General features: G+C 38.9%; 1 protein-coding gene across 2 annotated transcripts in view; it reads left to right on the top strand.

Moving 5' to 3' along the window:
- Nucleotides 1-190: 190 nt before the first annotated feature.
- traf7 (TNF receptor associated factor 7) overlaps nt 191-13,722 on the top strand; it is a 71,233-nt gene continuing 57,701 nt past the window's right edge. The window contains exon 1 of one of the 2 annotated variants that reach the window (XM_033040516.1): nt 191-274. The gene's annotated coding sequence lies outside the window, so the exon portion shown is untranslated. Of the gene's footprint in view, nt 275-11,326; nt 11,472-13,722 lie in introns of those variants that run through there. The other variant, XM_033040517.1, reaches the window with a different exon arrangement.

The following is a 13,722-nucleotide window of genomic DNA, read 5'->3' as shown; positions in this document are numbered from 1 at the left end:
GCCAATAGTCCGACTCAATTCCATCCAATCTGCAGCGGGTGGAGGCGGGACTAGAACGTCCATGTCCGGAGGCGGGACATGCCGCGCACGGCGTTGTGGGAGTTGTAGTCCAAAACTCCGCTGCCTGCGCGGTGACGCGGGTGGATGGACTCCAACCCCCAGAGTGCACCGCGAGGACCGCGCGTGCGCGGCGCGAACTGTCGGCTAGTTCCTCGAAATTTGGGACAGTTGGCGGACGAGGAGGTTTCAAAATGTCAACCGTGGATGCTTGCGGGTAAGGCGATCCGTGCAGAAAAGCGTTCACGGTTTGTTGTTATCAACCTCAGGGGAGGCTCTGCGGTCGGACGGGCCGCGACTGTCTGGAAAAAGTCCCCAGACGCCGTGTGTCTGTCGGTGCGGCCGGGATCAGCAAAGATCCGCTCTATTATCTTTGGGGTTCAGTGTCTGAGGCGGCAGACGACCCAGCTCCCCCCCCCCCCCCCCAACTCTCTCTCTTTCTCTTCCTCTCTCTCCCTCCCCCCTCTCCTCTCCTCTCCTCTCCCTCTCCTCTCCTCTCCCTCTCCTCTCCCTCTCCTCTCCTCTCCCTCCCCCCTCTCCTCTCCTTCCCCTCTCTCCTCTCCTTCCCCTCTCTCCTCTCCTTCCCCTCTCTCTCCTCTCCCCCCCCTCTCTCCTCTCCCTCCCCCGCCATGACCACAATACTGTCTTTGTGAGAGCTGCAATCTTTTCTGCATTGCTGCAGTTCAAAATATTTAATTGACTATAAAGTACAGAAAGATTAATGGAAGGTTTTTATATAAACGTGTGTCTTTTTTATTACTTTTCACTCCTTTTCTACGTTACTTAATGCATGGAACATAGAAACAGCAGAGGAACAGACCCTATCGGCCTCAATGCTGAACATAATGCCAAGTTAAACTAGTCCCCTCTGCTCGCACATGGTCACTATATTTGCGCTATATTTGTTATTTATTGAACTTTTTCTTTTTTTTTCCCCTTTATGTACAATGTTTACATATTCTGTTGTACTGCAGCAAGTAAGAATTTCATTGTTCTGTCCGGGACATATGACAATAAAACACTCTTGACCCTTGGTCCATTCCTCTCCACTCCTTGCATATCTAAGTGCTGATCTAAATGCCTTAAACATTCTTAAACCTTCCTTTTTTGGTCAATTACCTAGATATCTCCTTGCATAATTAATAAAGTATCTTGGTACATTTTAAGGTCAATTCTACAATATAAAGGCATGTTATTGTAATATCAACGAAATAATGCATTAGGGAAAGGCTGAGGACCATCTTTAGTGGGCACTTTGACGGGGAAAAAGGTTTTAATGCTGCTGGGGTAGAGGTGGATGCAGATACGATAGTGGCATTTAAGAGGCTAAGATAGGCACATGGATTTGAAGGAATATGAATTGTGTGGAGGCAGAGGAGATTAACTTATCATGTTTAGCACAGACATTGTGGGAAAATGTTCCTGCTCCTGTGCTGTACTTGTAGGCACATGGATTTGCAGGGAATGAAGCAAATTGTATGCAGGCAGAGGAGATTAGCTTAACTTGGCATCATATTTGACATGGACATTGTGGGCTGAAGGGCCTGCTCCTGTGCTGTACTGACCTATGTTCTATGTAAAGGCATAGAGCTATGTGGTCTGAAGGTGGCCAAATGGGATTTGTGTAGATGGACACAAAGGTCATCATTGACATGGTGGGCTGAAGGGCTCATTTCCATACTGTAAAGCTGCATAGATACATGAACTATAATCTTCAAGAACATTCGTTTCCTCTCCTGTATCATTCAAAAACCTGATCAGGTGAAAGTCCATTTAGTAACAAAGAATTGCAGATAGACACAAAATGCTGGAGTAACTCAGTGGAACCGGCAGCATCTCAGGAGAGAAGGAATGGGTTTCGTTTCGGGTCGAGACCCTTCTTCAAACCTTCGATTTAAACCAGCATCTGCAGTTCTTTCCTACACAAGGAATTACGGGTTAGTTTACATCAATGAAAGACACAAAAACAACATCAATTATGCTGCCTGATCCGCTGAGTTACTCTAGCATTTTGTGTCTTTCTGTCAATTTAGGATGGAAATATTGAATACAAGTTCATATAGAGAAATTTGCTTTGTGAAGTTGGTTGTTGGGTAGGAATTTCTTTTTTCCACTTAATCGAAATATCGAAAGGGAAGGTTGTAGTATTACCATATTTCTGACTTTAGTAAAGCAAAACTATCAATTTATCTAAGATTACAGGAATTATACTGTTGGGAGCCCTAATTAATCCAACAAGGTAATGTGTAATGGTTGATTGGCTTTTCAAAGTACATTGGGCAAGTTCAGAAGCCTTGGGCTGTCTGTTAAATAGACCATTAAAACCAGAAAAGCCAAGTGGCAACAGCCTTCAAGCCTTGCAACAACTTATTGTGATTTTTAAACTAGCATATTGTCTCTCTGTTAAATTGTATATCATATTTTGATATTGTATTGCTGATAGATCAGTTTGAAAAAGAAACACTATGTAAAATCTGCAACTCTTAAAATATTTCATAAAGAGCTCATGTTTGACAAACTTTATGTATTATCACATACTTTATAATCAATAGATTCTATTCACACAACTAATATCGGAAAATACCATTGATAGTTCAAAAAGATTTAAGTCTTGCAAGTGGCACAGCTGGTAAAGCTGCTATCTCACAGCGGCAGAAACCTGGGTTTGATCCTGACCTCGGGTGCTGTCTGTGCAGAGATTGCCTGTACCCCCTGTAGTTCTCCCTGTGACTGCGCCGGTTTTGTTCCCCCCCCCCCCCTCATGGAGGTCCCCTTCCCCCTCACGGTGGTCCCCCCTCGCCGGGTCCACCATTGTTCTTCCCCTCTTTCCCCCACTCACGGCGGTCCCCCCACGCCGGGAGTGAATGGCTCATCGATGGTCGTGGGTATTCAGTGGGCATCTCTAAATTAAAATTAATTTTAATCTTCTGTTCCCCATCTCTTGGTTTAAGGTGTTGGGTTCCTTTAACACCTTAAAGGCACCAGGTTTTTATTATTCGTGTAATGGGTTTGTCAGTGAACCTTAGCAGAAATGTTGATCTAGGAAACATCAGACTGAGCATTCTTCTGTCTACTTATATGCTATTGGAGCACTGAGATCCTGTGAATATGAACTGTGCTTGTAATTTTTCCATTGCGAACCTAACAGTCTCAAGAATCTCTGGAATTTCTATCCCAGACAGCAATGCACTGCGTGATCTGTGAATTGATTCAATACCGTGATAGATTGTTGATCTTTGATGTGGAAGTTCAGGCAACTGAACCTTTCTCTCACCAGCCAGAGTGCAGAGGTTCTCTATCTACCTCATCAGAGACCTTTGGACCATCTTTTATTTTGCACTAAATGTTGTGCCCATTATCCTTTATCTGTACTCTGTGGGCAGCTTGATTATAATCATGTATAGTCTTTTATTACTAGATAGCATGCAACAAAATCTTTTCACTCTATGCAAGGCCTTAATTAATTCACAGAATTGCATTTTCAGCATGGAAGGAGGCCATTCTGCCCCTCGAGCCCATGTGATTATATGCAAGAGCAATCCAAAGGATTCACTCCGTTGCCATACCATTAACTTGCATGTATTTTTCCTTTGAAGTACGGATCCAGTTACATTTTGACCAGCATGATTAAATATTCCGCCACCCCCATCTCAAATGCTGATCCTGATGTTAACCACTTAACGTGATTTCTTAAACAAAATATTTTTAACGTGTTTTTTTGCAAGACACCTTCATCCTATGTCCTCCCATTCTTGACTTTACTTCCAATGGGAGCAGTTTCTCTCTATGAACTCCGTCCGGCTCTTTTGCTTTCTTTTAAATCATTCCATCAGATGCATCACTGAATGGCAGATTTTATATAACTGACAAATAAGCAAGAGAGGAAATGAAATGTAATTATTTCACTAAGGGCTAGTGTTTGTAAATTTATTTTCAGTTCCATAACTGACAATGATTTTTCCTTTGTGTATGTTATAAAGATATTTTGGTTTGGAGTCCTTTAATCTACTTTTTTCTGACCAACCAGGTTGGACCCTTCTGCAGAAAAAAAATTGTTTAAATGACTCCAACTCAATATATTAAAAACTAGCCTTCAGTGAAATAATTTCATTTAATTTCCTCACTTGCATATTTACTGATTATACAAAGATCTGTCATTCATTTGTGCATTTGAACATCTGGAAAACATCCTAACCACATTCTCCAAAGATGCTCCTGACCCGCTGAGATACACCGGTACTTAGTGTATTTTTTTCCCGTTTCACTTGCTCTCTCACATACATGTACACCCCCACCTTCAAGTAATAGGATTTTGAGTTAAGTGAGATTCCACCATACAATTATTAAAGTGAGTCTCTTTTGATTCAGTGACCCATTTAAGTTTGTCACATTGATTAGAAACAAAATAGTGTAAATTCTTAGTCTCATTTCTGCTGGATACGTAGAGATATGAATTGTCTACTGATTGCAATTAAAATGTGTTTTAAATGATTTTCATGTAATGTCACAGGTTGTTGAATATGGTTTAATTCTTGCAAAAATGTAAATATGCAGAATATGATACAAAAATTATTTGCAAAGTTGGCAATAGTCGTGTCTGAAAGTGTCCGTTTCTTAAAAAATCGATTTTCCCCTCATGTGCTCTTAATAGTGAAATTAAGTGTGCAAGTGAACAATATCACTGTTTCCCCTGAAATTTATAAAGCTTTTTACTCCAACAGACCTGGATACAAACATCTTTTCTCAGCCAAAATTAACATAGCACAATACAGTACGGGAACAGGCCTTACCATGTCTGCGCTAACCATGATGCCAATCTAAACTAGTCACTGTAAATTACCCCAAGTATATAAATGAGCAATATAATCTAGGGAGAATAGAGCATGGTAGTGCAAATGGGTGTTCAATGGTATGGTAGGCTGAATGGCCTGTTTCCATGCTGTGTGATTGCATGGCATGCCGGTGGGTTAATTACCTACCATAAATTGCCCCTTAGTTCAAGTGCCTGTCATAGAGTCAAAGGAGAATAGACGGACATGTGAGAGAGATTAAGTTGCAAGGTTGCAGGTAACTAGGATGGAGTATTGAGATTGCCTATTGAGCACCAGCATAGACCTTATGGGCTGAATAGCAACTTATATTGTTAGAATAAATAAGTGATTTCCCATATCATTTTTCATCCTGCAGCCATAAAATCGGATATTAAAAATAGGGGAAATGCATGCTGTTGACAGCTGCTTTTTAATATTGTTTTGCCAATATTTATCTCTACGTCTAAGCTATTCGGAAAATAAACTGGTTGGCCTGTCATTGTCTGGTTTATGAAAGCTTGCTGAACATGGGCTGCTCTGTTTTCCACATGGATATACTGGCATGGCACCCATTTATTATTTGTAAAGCACTTTGGATGTTCAAAAATGATGAAGAATAGCAAATTCTTTTTCGAGTGATATTTGCATGTAAATATGTCCTCTTTGACTCCAAAGGGAACATTTGGGGAGAAGATAAATTAAGTCTTCACTCACCATTATCTTGTTTTCATTGTTCTTTTTCAGAGTTAAATCCTAGGCTGGTTACCAAGTACCATTCACAGTTATTATCGGGGGGGTTTTGACTGTGAAATAGTTTAAATTCTGTGCTTCTGATTAAACAATGAAACATAATTCTGTTTTTGGCAATATGTTTTTAAAGTGTGCACAACTTCTGTAACTAGTTTTGCTTCCACTCTGCCCTGCCATTCTATCCTTTGTGTGGACTGATGTTTGTCTTTAGGACATTTTGCATTGTAACATGTGTTTACTGTCAGGACACAAAAGTGTTGGAGTAACTCAGCAGGTCAGGCAGATCTTTGGAGAACATTGATAGGTGACGTTTTGGATCTGGACCCTTCTTCAGACACTTAAATCTTCTTTGCACTTTTTCCACCATATTTTATTATCAAGGATCCTGATTCAAAGTTGACTGTCCATGTTCTCCAGATATGCTGTCTGACTCGCTGAGTTACTCCAGCACCTTGTGTCCTTTTGGGTCAACCCGCATCTGCAGTTCCTTGTTTCCATATATGTACAGTCTATTAATTTTTATTTCCCATTTTTCTGATCATTCATTTATTCGCTAGAATCGTTTACAGCCTCAGTCTGTTTACTTTTTCACCATAATTGAATTGTTCAGAAACTTAGATTTATTCTTCACTATCTCCCTATCATGACAAATTATGCTACTACAACATTGTACATGTCAGCTTAATTATTTAATTTAATTATCAGTAATTTATTACTTTTCATAGTTTAATTATTTTTAGACTGCTGAGTTCATAATTCCTGTGTAAATCATGATCCAATGGTTTCCCAAAGTCCACTCAATAACTTGTGTTATGTTTCTTTCTGCTACAAATCTTGTTGTGGCTTTAACCAATGCAAGCTCAGATCGACACAGATTGTGTAGGAACCTCCTGTATTAGACTTTGTGTTTTTAATATTGTAGATATTATTAGACTGCTTTTTTTAATATAGTAGATTAGGGGTCTGGAGGTGGTGGAGGCAGGTTCGTTTTTATCATTTAAAAATAAATTGGATAGTTATATGGATGGGAAAGGAATGGAGGGTTATGGTCTGAGCGCAGGTATATGGGACTAGGGGAGATTATGTGTTCGGCACGGACTAGAAGGGTCGAGATGGCCTGTTTCCGTGCTGTAATTGTTGTATGGTTATATGGGGTGTGGTGGAGGCAGATATAAGAGTGGCATTTAAAAGACGTTTGGATAGACACATGGATATGCAGGGAATGGAGGGGAATGTGGACAATGTGCATGCAGTTAAGGGTTGGTCTTGGCATTATGTTCAACCTAGATATTGTGAACCGAAGGGCCTGTTCTATGTTCTATAAGCAATCCAGTGACACTTTGCCTTCTCCAAAGAGCTATATTCTCAAAAGTCTCAGAAACTAGAGCACCAGGAGGAAACCCACGTGGTGACAAGAACTTGCAAACTCAACTCGGTCAGCATCTTAGATCAGGACTGAAGCTGTCTCTAGTGCTGTGAGGCAACAGCTCTACTAGCTTGCATTACTATATTTTTCCATACATTCGTGTCACTGGCACTTGTGTACTTTCCAGCTCAAACTTGAAGCCAAAACAATAAAATACTATTCTACCCATGTTTGGTCTAGTTGATTTTCCCATCTGCTTCAATTGCTGGTTATGTTAGGTACTGCAGTCATCTCTACTCTGGTTACCAGCTTATGAATTGAATTGAATTGATTTTATTAGGGACAGTGCATATTAATAAACAATTGCATGTAATATGCAAGATTGTAGCCAGTAGCTAATTTCCATCTTTAGTCCCACACAAGGTAAACACATCCCAAACAAGGTAAAAACAAAAACAAAACAAACAATATGGTTTAGCCTGCAGTCATAACATAGAATAAATAACAAACACTCAACACAGTTTAAAGTCCCAAAGTCATTGTCTCTTCCCTCCTTGCTTTCCCATGCTGAAATATATTTGACTACAGGATTTTTGCAGCCATTACTGCACCACTAAGCTTTAACGGTTGGCTTAGCAGAATTGAATTTTTTTTTGTAGAGATTTCTGTACAGTACAAGTATAGGCTCTTCAGCCTACAATGTCTGTGCCAAATACGGTCAAGGCTAACTCTTATCTGCCTACACATAATTCATATCCCTCCATTCCCTGCATATCCATGTGCCTTTCCAAAAGTATTTTAAATGCCACTATCATATCTGCCTCAACCACCACCCCTGGCAGCGTGTTCCAGGCACTCAACACCCTCGTAAAAAAACAGCTTGCCCAGCACATCATCTTTAAGCTTTGCGCCTCTCACCTTAAACCTATGCCTTCCAGTATTTTTGATTTCTATATTTCTCTCTGGTCTCCCGCAACCACTGCAGGGAAAACAAACTTAGTCTGTCCAACCTCTCCCTATTTGAGAATAACTAATATAATATACTTTAATCGAAGCATCATTCTGGTAAACCTCCTCTGCACCTTTTCTAAAGTCTTCACATCCTTGCAAACTGAATGAGGAATTGTTTTTATTGGTCTGTGAATGTCAGATGAAATTGACATGTTGATGTTTACAGTTGCATTCTAAGAAGTCTATTTAAATGCAGCTTGAAAATTGGTAGATGCCCGAACAAGTACATGCTCCTGATAGTTCCAACCTACCTATTTGGAAAGTAATGCGCTGTTGGAAAAAGACTTCTAAATTAAAAACAATAGCCAAGTTTTGCTTACTTTTATTACTTTTAAAGTCTTAATTTTAATTTTTAGTGGGTAAATTATCTAAGCTAGTCTACTTTTTTTTGAAAGATAGAGCATGAAAAGAGGCCTTTTCGGCCCACCGCTTTCATGCCGACCATCAGTCACCTGTTCACGCTAGTACTACATTATCTCACTTTTACATCTACTCCCTACACCCTAGCGGCAATTTACAAAGGTTAATTAATAAACCAATTTATAAGTCCGCACGTCTTTGGGAAATGGGGGAGAAACTGGAGCAGCCAGAAGAAACCCAGGGAGAACATGCAAATTTCACACGAACAACACCCGAGGTCAGGATTGAACCTGGGTCTCTGGCACTGTGAGGCAGCGGCTCAACCAGCTGCGCCACTGTGCCGTCCTTGTTTTGCATAATGCGTACCATTTTTATTCTTCATAGACAGGTAATTTAGTCTTCCTTGAGTGATTACAATCATTCCAGCCTGAAGATTGGAAGAGTGTTTTATCTTTGCTGCTTTCCAAGTTAATCTGATTACATAGAAGCACATTGCAGCCAGAAAGCCCTTTTCAATTTGAATAATGTGAGATATTTTAGCACAGCCTGATGCTTTATCAAATGCAAAAAGGTTTTATATGCCATTATCTTTTCTGCATGAGCTTCACAAAGATATAATTTAATTAATCTTTTCCATACATTGGGTGAATTTGATTTTTTAAATGGTTTATTTAAAGGATTTGTGGCCCACTCAGATATTCATGACTTCACAGAATATGTGCCATACAATTTTGAGTTTTGTAAAACCTTCCTGATCTTATGAGCCAAATTATTTTGTTAGATTTTATTACAAGCTCTTTGCAAATTTGGCAGCCACCTCGGATAAGACTTTTTGCATTTCAATCAAAACAATTTTGAAGTGACTATTTTGATAGGTGTGTGATTTGATAAGTGATTAATAGCTGGGACAGAACCTATCTTGATTTGGTGGCATTTTTAAAAACAAAGTAAAAGTGACGCACTTGTTCAGTGAATGCAGGGGAATTACCCTTTTAACTAGAAAGTTGTCATTCACAGTGCGTTGTGAATCGCAGGATCTTATACTAGTAAGACATGACCCCAATTGCACAGCAGCATAGTTTACAATGTAAAATACAAAGACAAATATTTTGGAAGATCATATTTTTCTTACATTCTGGGATTATTAAGAAAGAAGAGCCCTGCCCTGACACTCTGCTCCCCATATTCCTTCCCTCTCATTATTGTCTACTCTATGTGCTTCCTTTTTTTCCTCCCCTTCTCACTTTTGGCCAGTTAAGCTCCGGTTTTACAATAGGATACTCTGATTTGATCCACCATTTGCAGTGTCATGGAAGGCAGGCGGTAATATTATTGAAAATCTATAATTCTCTGAACATAGACGTTAAAATCTTGACCATTCATTTCACCTCATCTTTTGCCAGTACACATTTCCTCATTTGTATTTACAAATATGTCGCCCATCTTGTAGTTGCATTTCCTCTACAAGAAAGTTCAGTCAGCACTGGTAGCTTGGCATTAATTATGGCACATTAGCTCAGCAGTTAGTGCAATGAACTCAGTTCCAGGGTCCCAGGTTTGATCCTGACGTGCTCCCTGTGGGGAACTTCCACACTTTTTGTCTTGGCCACAAGGGTATGCTCCAGCTTCCTCGTACATTTCCAATAATATGCTGGTAGATTAATTGACTGCCATGTATTAATCCTTAGTGCAGATATATAGCAAGCGATCTAAAAGGAAATTAATGAGATGTGAGAAGGAACATGGGAAATGGGACTGATGTGAGAGACTGTATCACAAAAAGCAGCTCGCTATCGAGTATATACTTTGCCAAATAATTGTGTGGTAAGAAATGTTTTTATGGCATATTACATGATTATTGTGCAGGACATTCAGGTAAAGATATCTATTGGTTTAGGCAGTTCGACTACAGATGCAAAATGCGAACCTTTGCATCTCAACAGCAGCAAAATGCTGATTTTTGTGTTTCGCATTTTATTTATCAAATAAAATCTCATAAGCTGAACCTTGCTGACCGCTGTAAAAATTTCTTAATTTTTCTTCACAGTAACTATTTCAACAAAATTTTACCTTTTAATCCTAGTCTGATTTTTGCCATGCTCAGTAGGGGGTATTTCATTTTATTCACTTAGACATTTATTCGGTGGAGAGTAGGCTTTTGTAGGCCATATGAGAGAATAAAATTGGTTTAAGTTGCACTGGAATTTTTTTTTGACGCTCTCATAAATACCCAAGTTGGGAAATTAAGCCACAGAACAAACAGGTAACTAGTTCGATGACTGGTCTGAATTGCTCTTCTGTGGTTAAAGAAGCATTGGTCCAGGCATATTGATTTATGACCACAAGCGTTGTTTGTTACATGAAACACCATGTGAACACTTCTAATAAATTTTGAGAATGACAAGCTGGTGCCAATTTAAAAGTTTAGTTTTAAGATAAAGATGAGAGGGAGGAACGAAGATGTTTTTGCATATTGAATTACACTTCTTGTTTATGATTCATAATTCGGTGGTTATTTTTCCCATCGTATCTTCCCTTGAAATGATGATCTGTTTATTACATGCTGATTGGTTGAATAATTCTTTCAGAGATTTGTTTTCTGGCATCGCTTAACATTCTGGGTTTTCATGTGGGATTTGTTGAGATTTAGATGATGTGACAATATCTGGTATGTAATGTTAAAGTTGGCTGAGTTCTCGTGTTGAAGTAACCTGATTTGAATTTATTATGTTTTCGCTTTGTGTGTGGCTGTTTTGTTGCCCTTGACAACAATGTCTTTATGTAGGTTAGGCCAACTTCTGTTGGTAATTTGCACTGTGCTCGCACGCCTCTAGCTTATGATCCTGTGACGTCAGGCCAATAGTGGTGCAACCTTTCAAGTCTGCCAAACAACTTGATTGGTTTGGAATGGGGTTTTTTTTCTAGTTTAATTTGCATATCTTTCTGTCAGACACATGCCTTTCTACATGCATCATTGCCGATCAGACCACTTGCGAAACCAGCTGAAGACAGGAAGAAGATGGTACTTCGATTTAAAAAAAATGTTATTGTCTTTCTCCCATAAAGCTGCATTGTATTTTGCATACATTTTGGTCGTCTGATTTGCTGTGCAGCAGGTAATATGACTTTGATTAGGTGCTGACTTGTATTGATTGCAATAGAGAACCTGAGTATAGTTTTTTTGAGGGGTTCTAAGTAACAACAGCATTTGTTCAGAGGAATGAAATCTGAAGCCTTCTGTACTGCAGGCCTTAAGAAAAAAAATACTCCCTTTTGAAGATATCTATTTGGAATCCATTGTGCTGTATATGCTGTGCTGTATATGCTGTAGACACAAAGTGCTAGAGTAACTCAGCGGGACAGGCAGCATCTCTGTATAGAAGGAATTGGTGATGTTTCGGGTCCAGACCCTTCGGTTCATTAACTTAGTTCTACTCTTTTTTTTCGCAATGTTGCATCATTCGCTAATACCCAGAGGGAAACAGATTACCAAGCTTCCAACGATTTCAAGCTGCTTTTCTCTTACAAATCTAGTCTGATTAGCACAACACGAGTTCTCGAAATTTTCAGGCTTTAGTTTCCTCAAACTCCAGATGGTATTTGTAGTACAATTCTGTTACTGCTAATCTTGTGCCAAATCTAAAATGTGAATGGTTTATTTCAAAAGCTTCGGAATCTGAATATTCTTCTACCTCTATCATTTTGATCCTTGTGTATCATGCACAATTAGATAAAGATCAAAATTTATTTTTCTTACTGTAGATATTTAATGCCTGATTAAATCACTTCACTGGCAATATGATACATTTGAAACATTGCTATGAAGCAGGCTTGATTAATCCAGTATTTTTGGTTTACTTTGTATTTTGCGTTGATTTCAGCCAGAAAATTCTCATTTAGGAATTGGGTCCAGATTAGAAAACTGGTTAAGATAAATTAATAATTTATTCCAGTACTGAGACAGTAGAGATTTAAACAGTTGTGGATCAGGGTTTTCGAGTGTCTGTTTTGCTTTTTGTCAACTAAGCACATTATTTCTATTGCTATCCTGCTTGAACAAAATTGTTTATATAATGTTCTGTGGATTATTGCCAGTATACTTTGGGTATAGTGTTAGGAATTGGCATGGGGTTTTTGGGAGTGTTTCCATGCTAGCAGAGGATGCATGGAACTCGTTGAACATGGACAGTAGTCCCCCAAACAGTAGTCTGGATATAGGGTGCAAGTTGAATCAGGAGTTAAAATTGGCACGTAGTAAAGGTAATGCTACGGTTGTTATGGGAGATTTCAACCTGTAGGTAGACTGGGAAAATCAGGTTGGTACTGGACCCCAAGAAAGAAACTTTGTGGAGTGCCTCCATGATGGATTCTTAGAGCAGCTTGTATTGGAGCCTACCAGGGAGAAGGTAATTCTGGATTTAGTGTTATGTAATTAACCAGATTTGATAAAGGAACTTGAGGTTAAGGAGCTTATTTGACTTTCATTGGCACAACTTTGGTCCTCGTTGATAAACAGCAATAAAAGTTTCCAAAGGTGATGGAGAGACTGGAGGAAAGACTAAGTGCTGAGAGCACTCTTATACCTGCATTAAGGAGGCAATTAAACCCACCTGTGCAATTACAAACGCCTGTGAAGCCATGTGTCTCAAACATTATGGTGCCCTGAAATGGGGGAACTATGTATAAACACAGCTGTAATTTCTACATACTGAAACCAAAATGTATAAAAATGGGCTTTATTAAAATCTGACAATGTGCTCTTTAACCACATGTGATTTGGTCTGTGACAAATCTCAAATTATGGAGTACAGAGGCAAATAATTAAATGATGGGTCTTTGTTTCAAACATTATGGAGGACACTGTACCTGTCCAAGTGGCTTTTCAGTGCTGTTATATTTCCTACCTCAACTACCTTTCTCTAGCAGATCATTTCATTTACCCATCACCCTCTCTTTGAATGATTTATCCCTCTAGGCTGTGGGCCGAGCATCAAAAATGTGTCTAGACCCGTCACCAAACTACATGAAATTTTCCACAGATGTAGATGAAATACAAATGAGAAGGAAGTCATAACTTGTCATTGCCGAAAGTTGCACATTAATTAATTAAACTAATTAGAAAATGAGATTGGGAAAGTAAGCGCCATCTAGTGGCCAATGCCCATATTACACGATGGGCAGTCCATTTAAACTATATATCATTATACCTGTACCTATATATATTCCAGATAGTAATATAGGTATAATAATATTATATTTAGGTATAATAATATTATATTATATATTATTTTGCCTATATATATATTCCAGATAGTAATATAGGTATAATAATATAATGTATATAATGTATTATTTTAAAAACTCAGA

The sequence above is a fragment of the Amblyraja radiata genome, chromosome 22 (assembly GCF_010909765.2).
Source record: "Amblyraja radiata isolate CabotCenter1 chromosome 22, sAmbRad1.1.pri, whole genome shotgun sequence".
In the NCBI taxonomy this organism is placed as follows: domain Eukaryota; kingdom Metazoa; phylum Chordata; class Chondrichthyes; order Rajiformes; family Rajidae; genus Amblyraja; species Amblyraja radiata.
The sequence above is the reverse complement of the archived record's forward strand: the minus strand, read 5'-3'. Positions and strand labels throughout refer to the sequence as shown.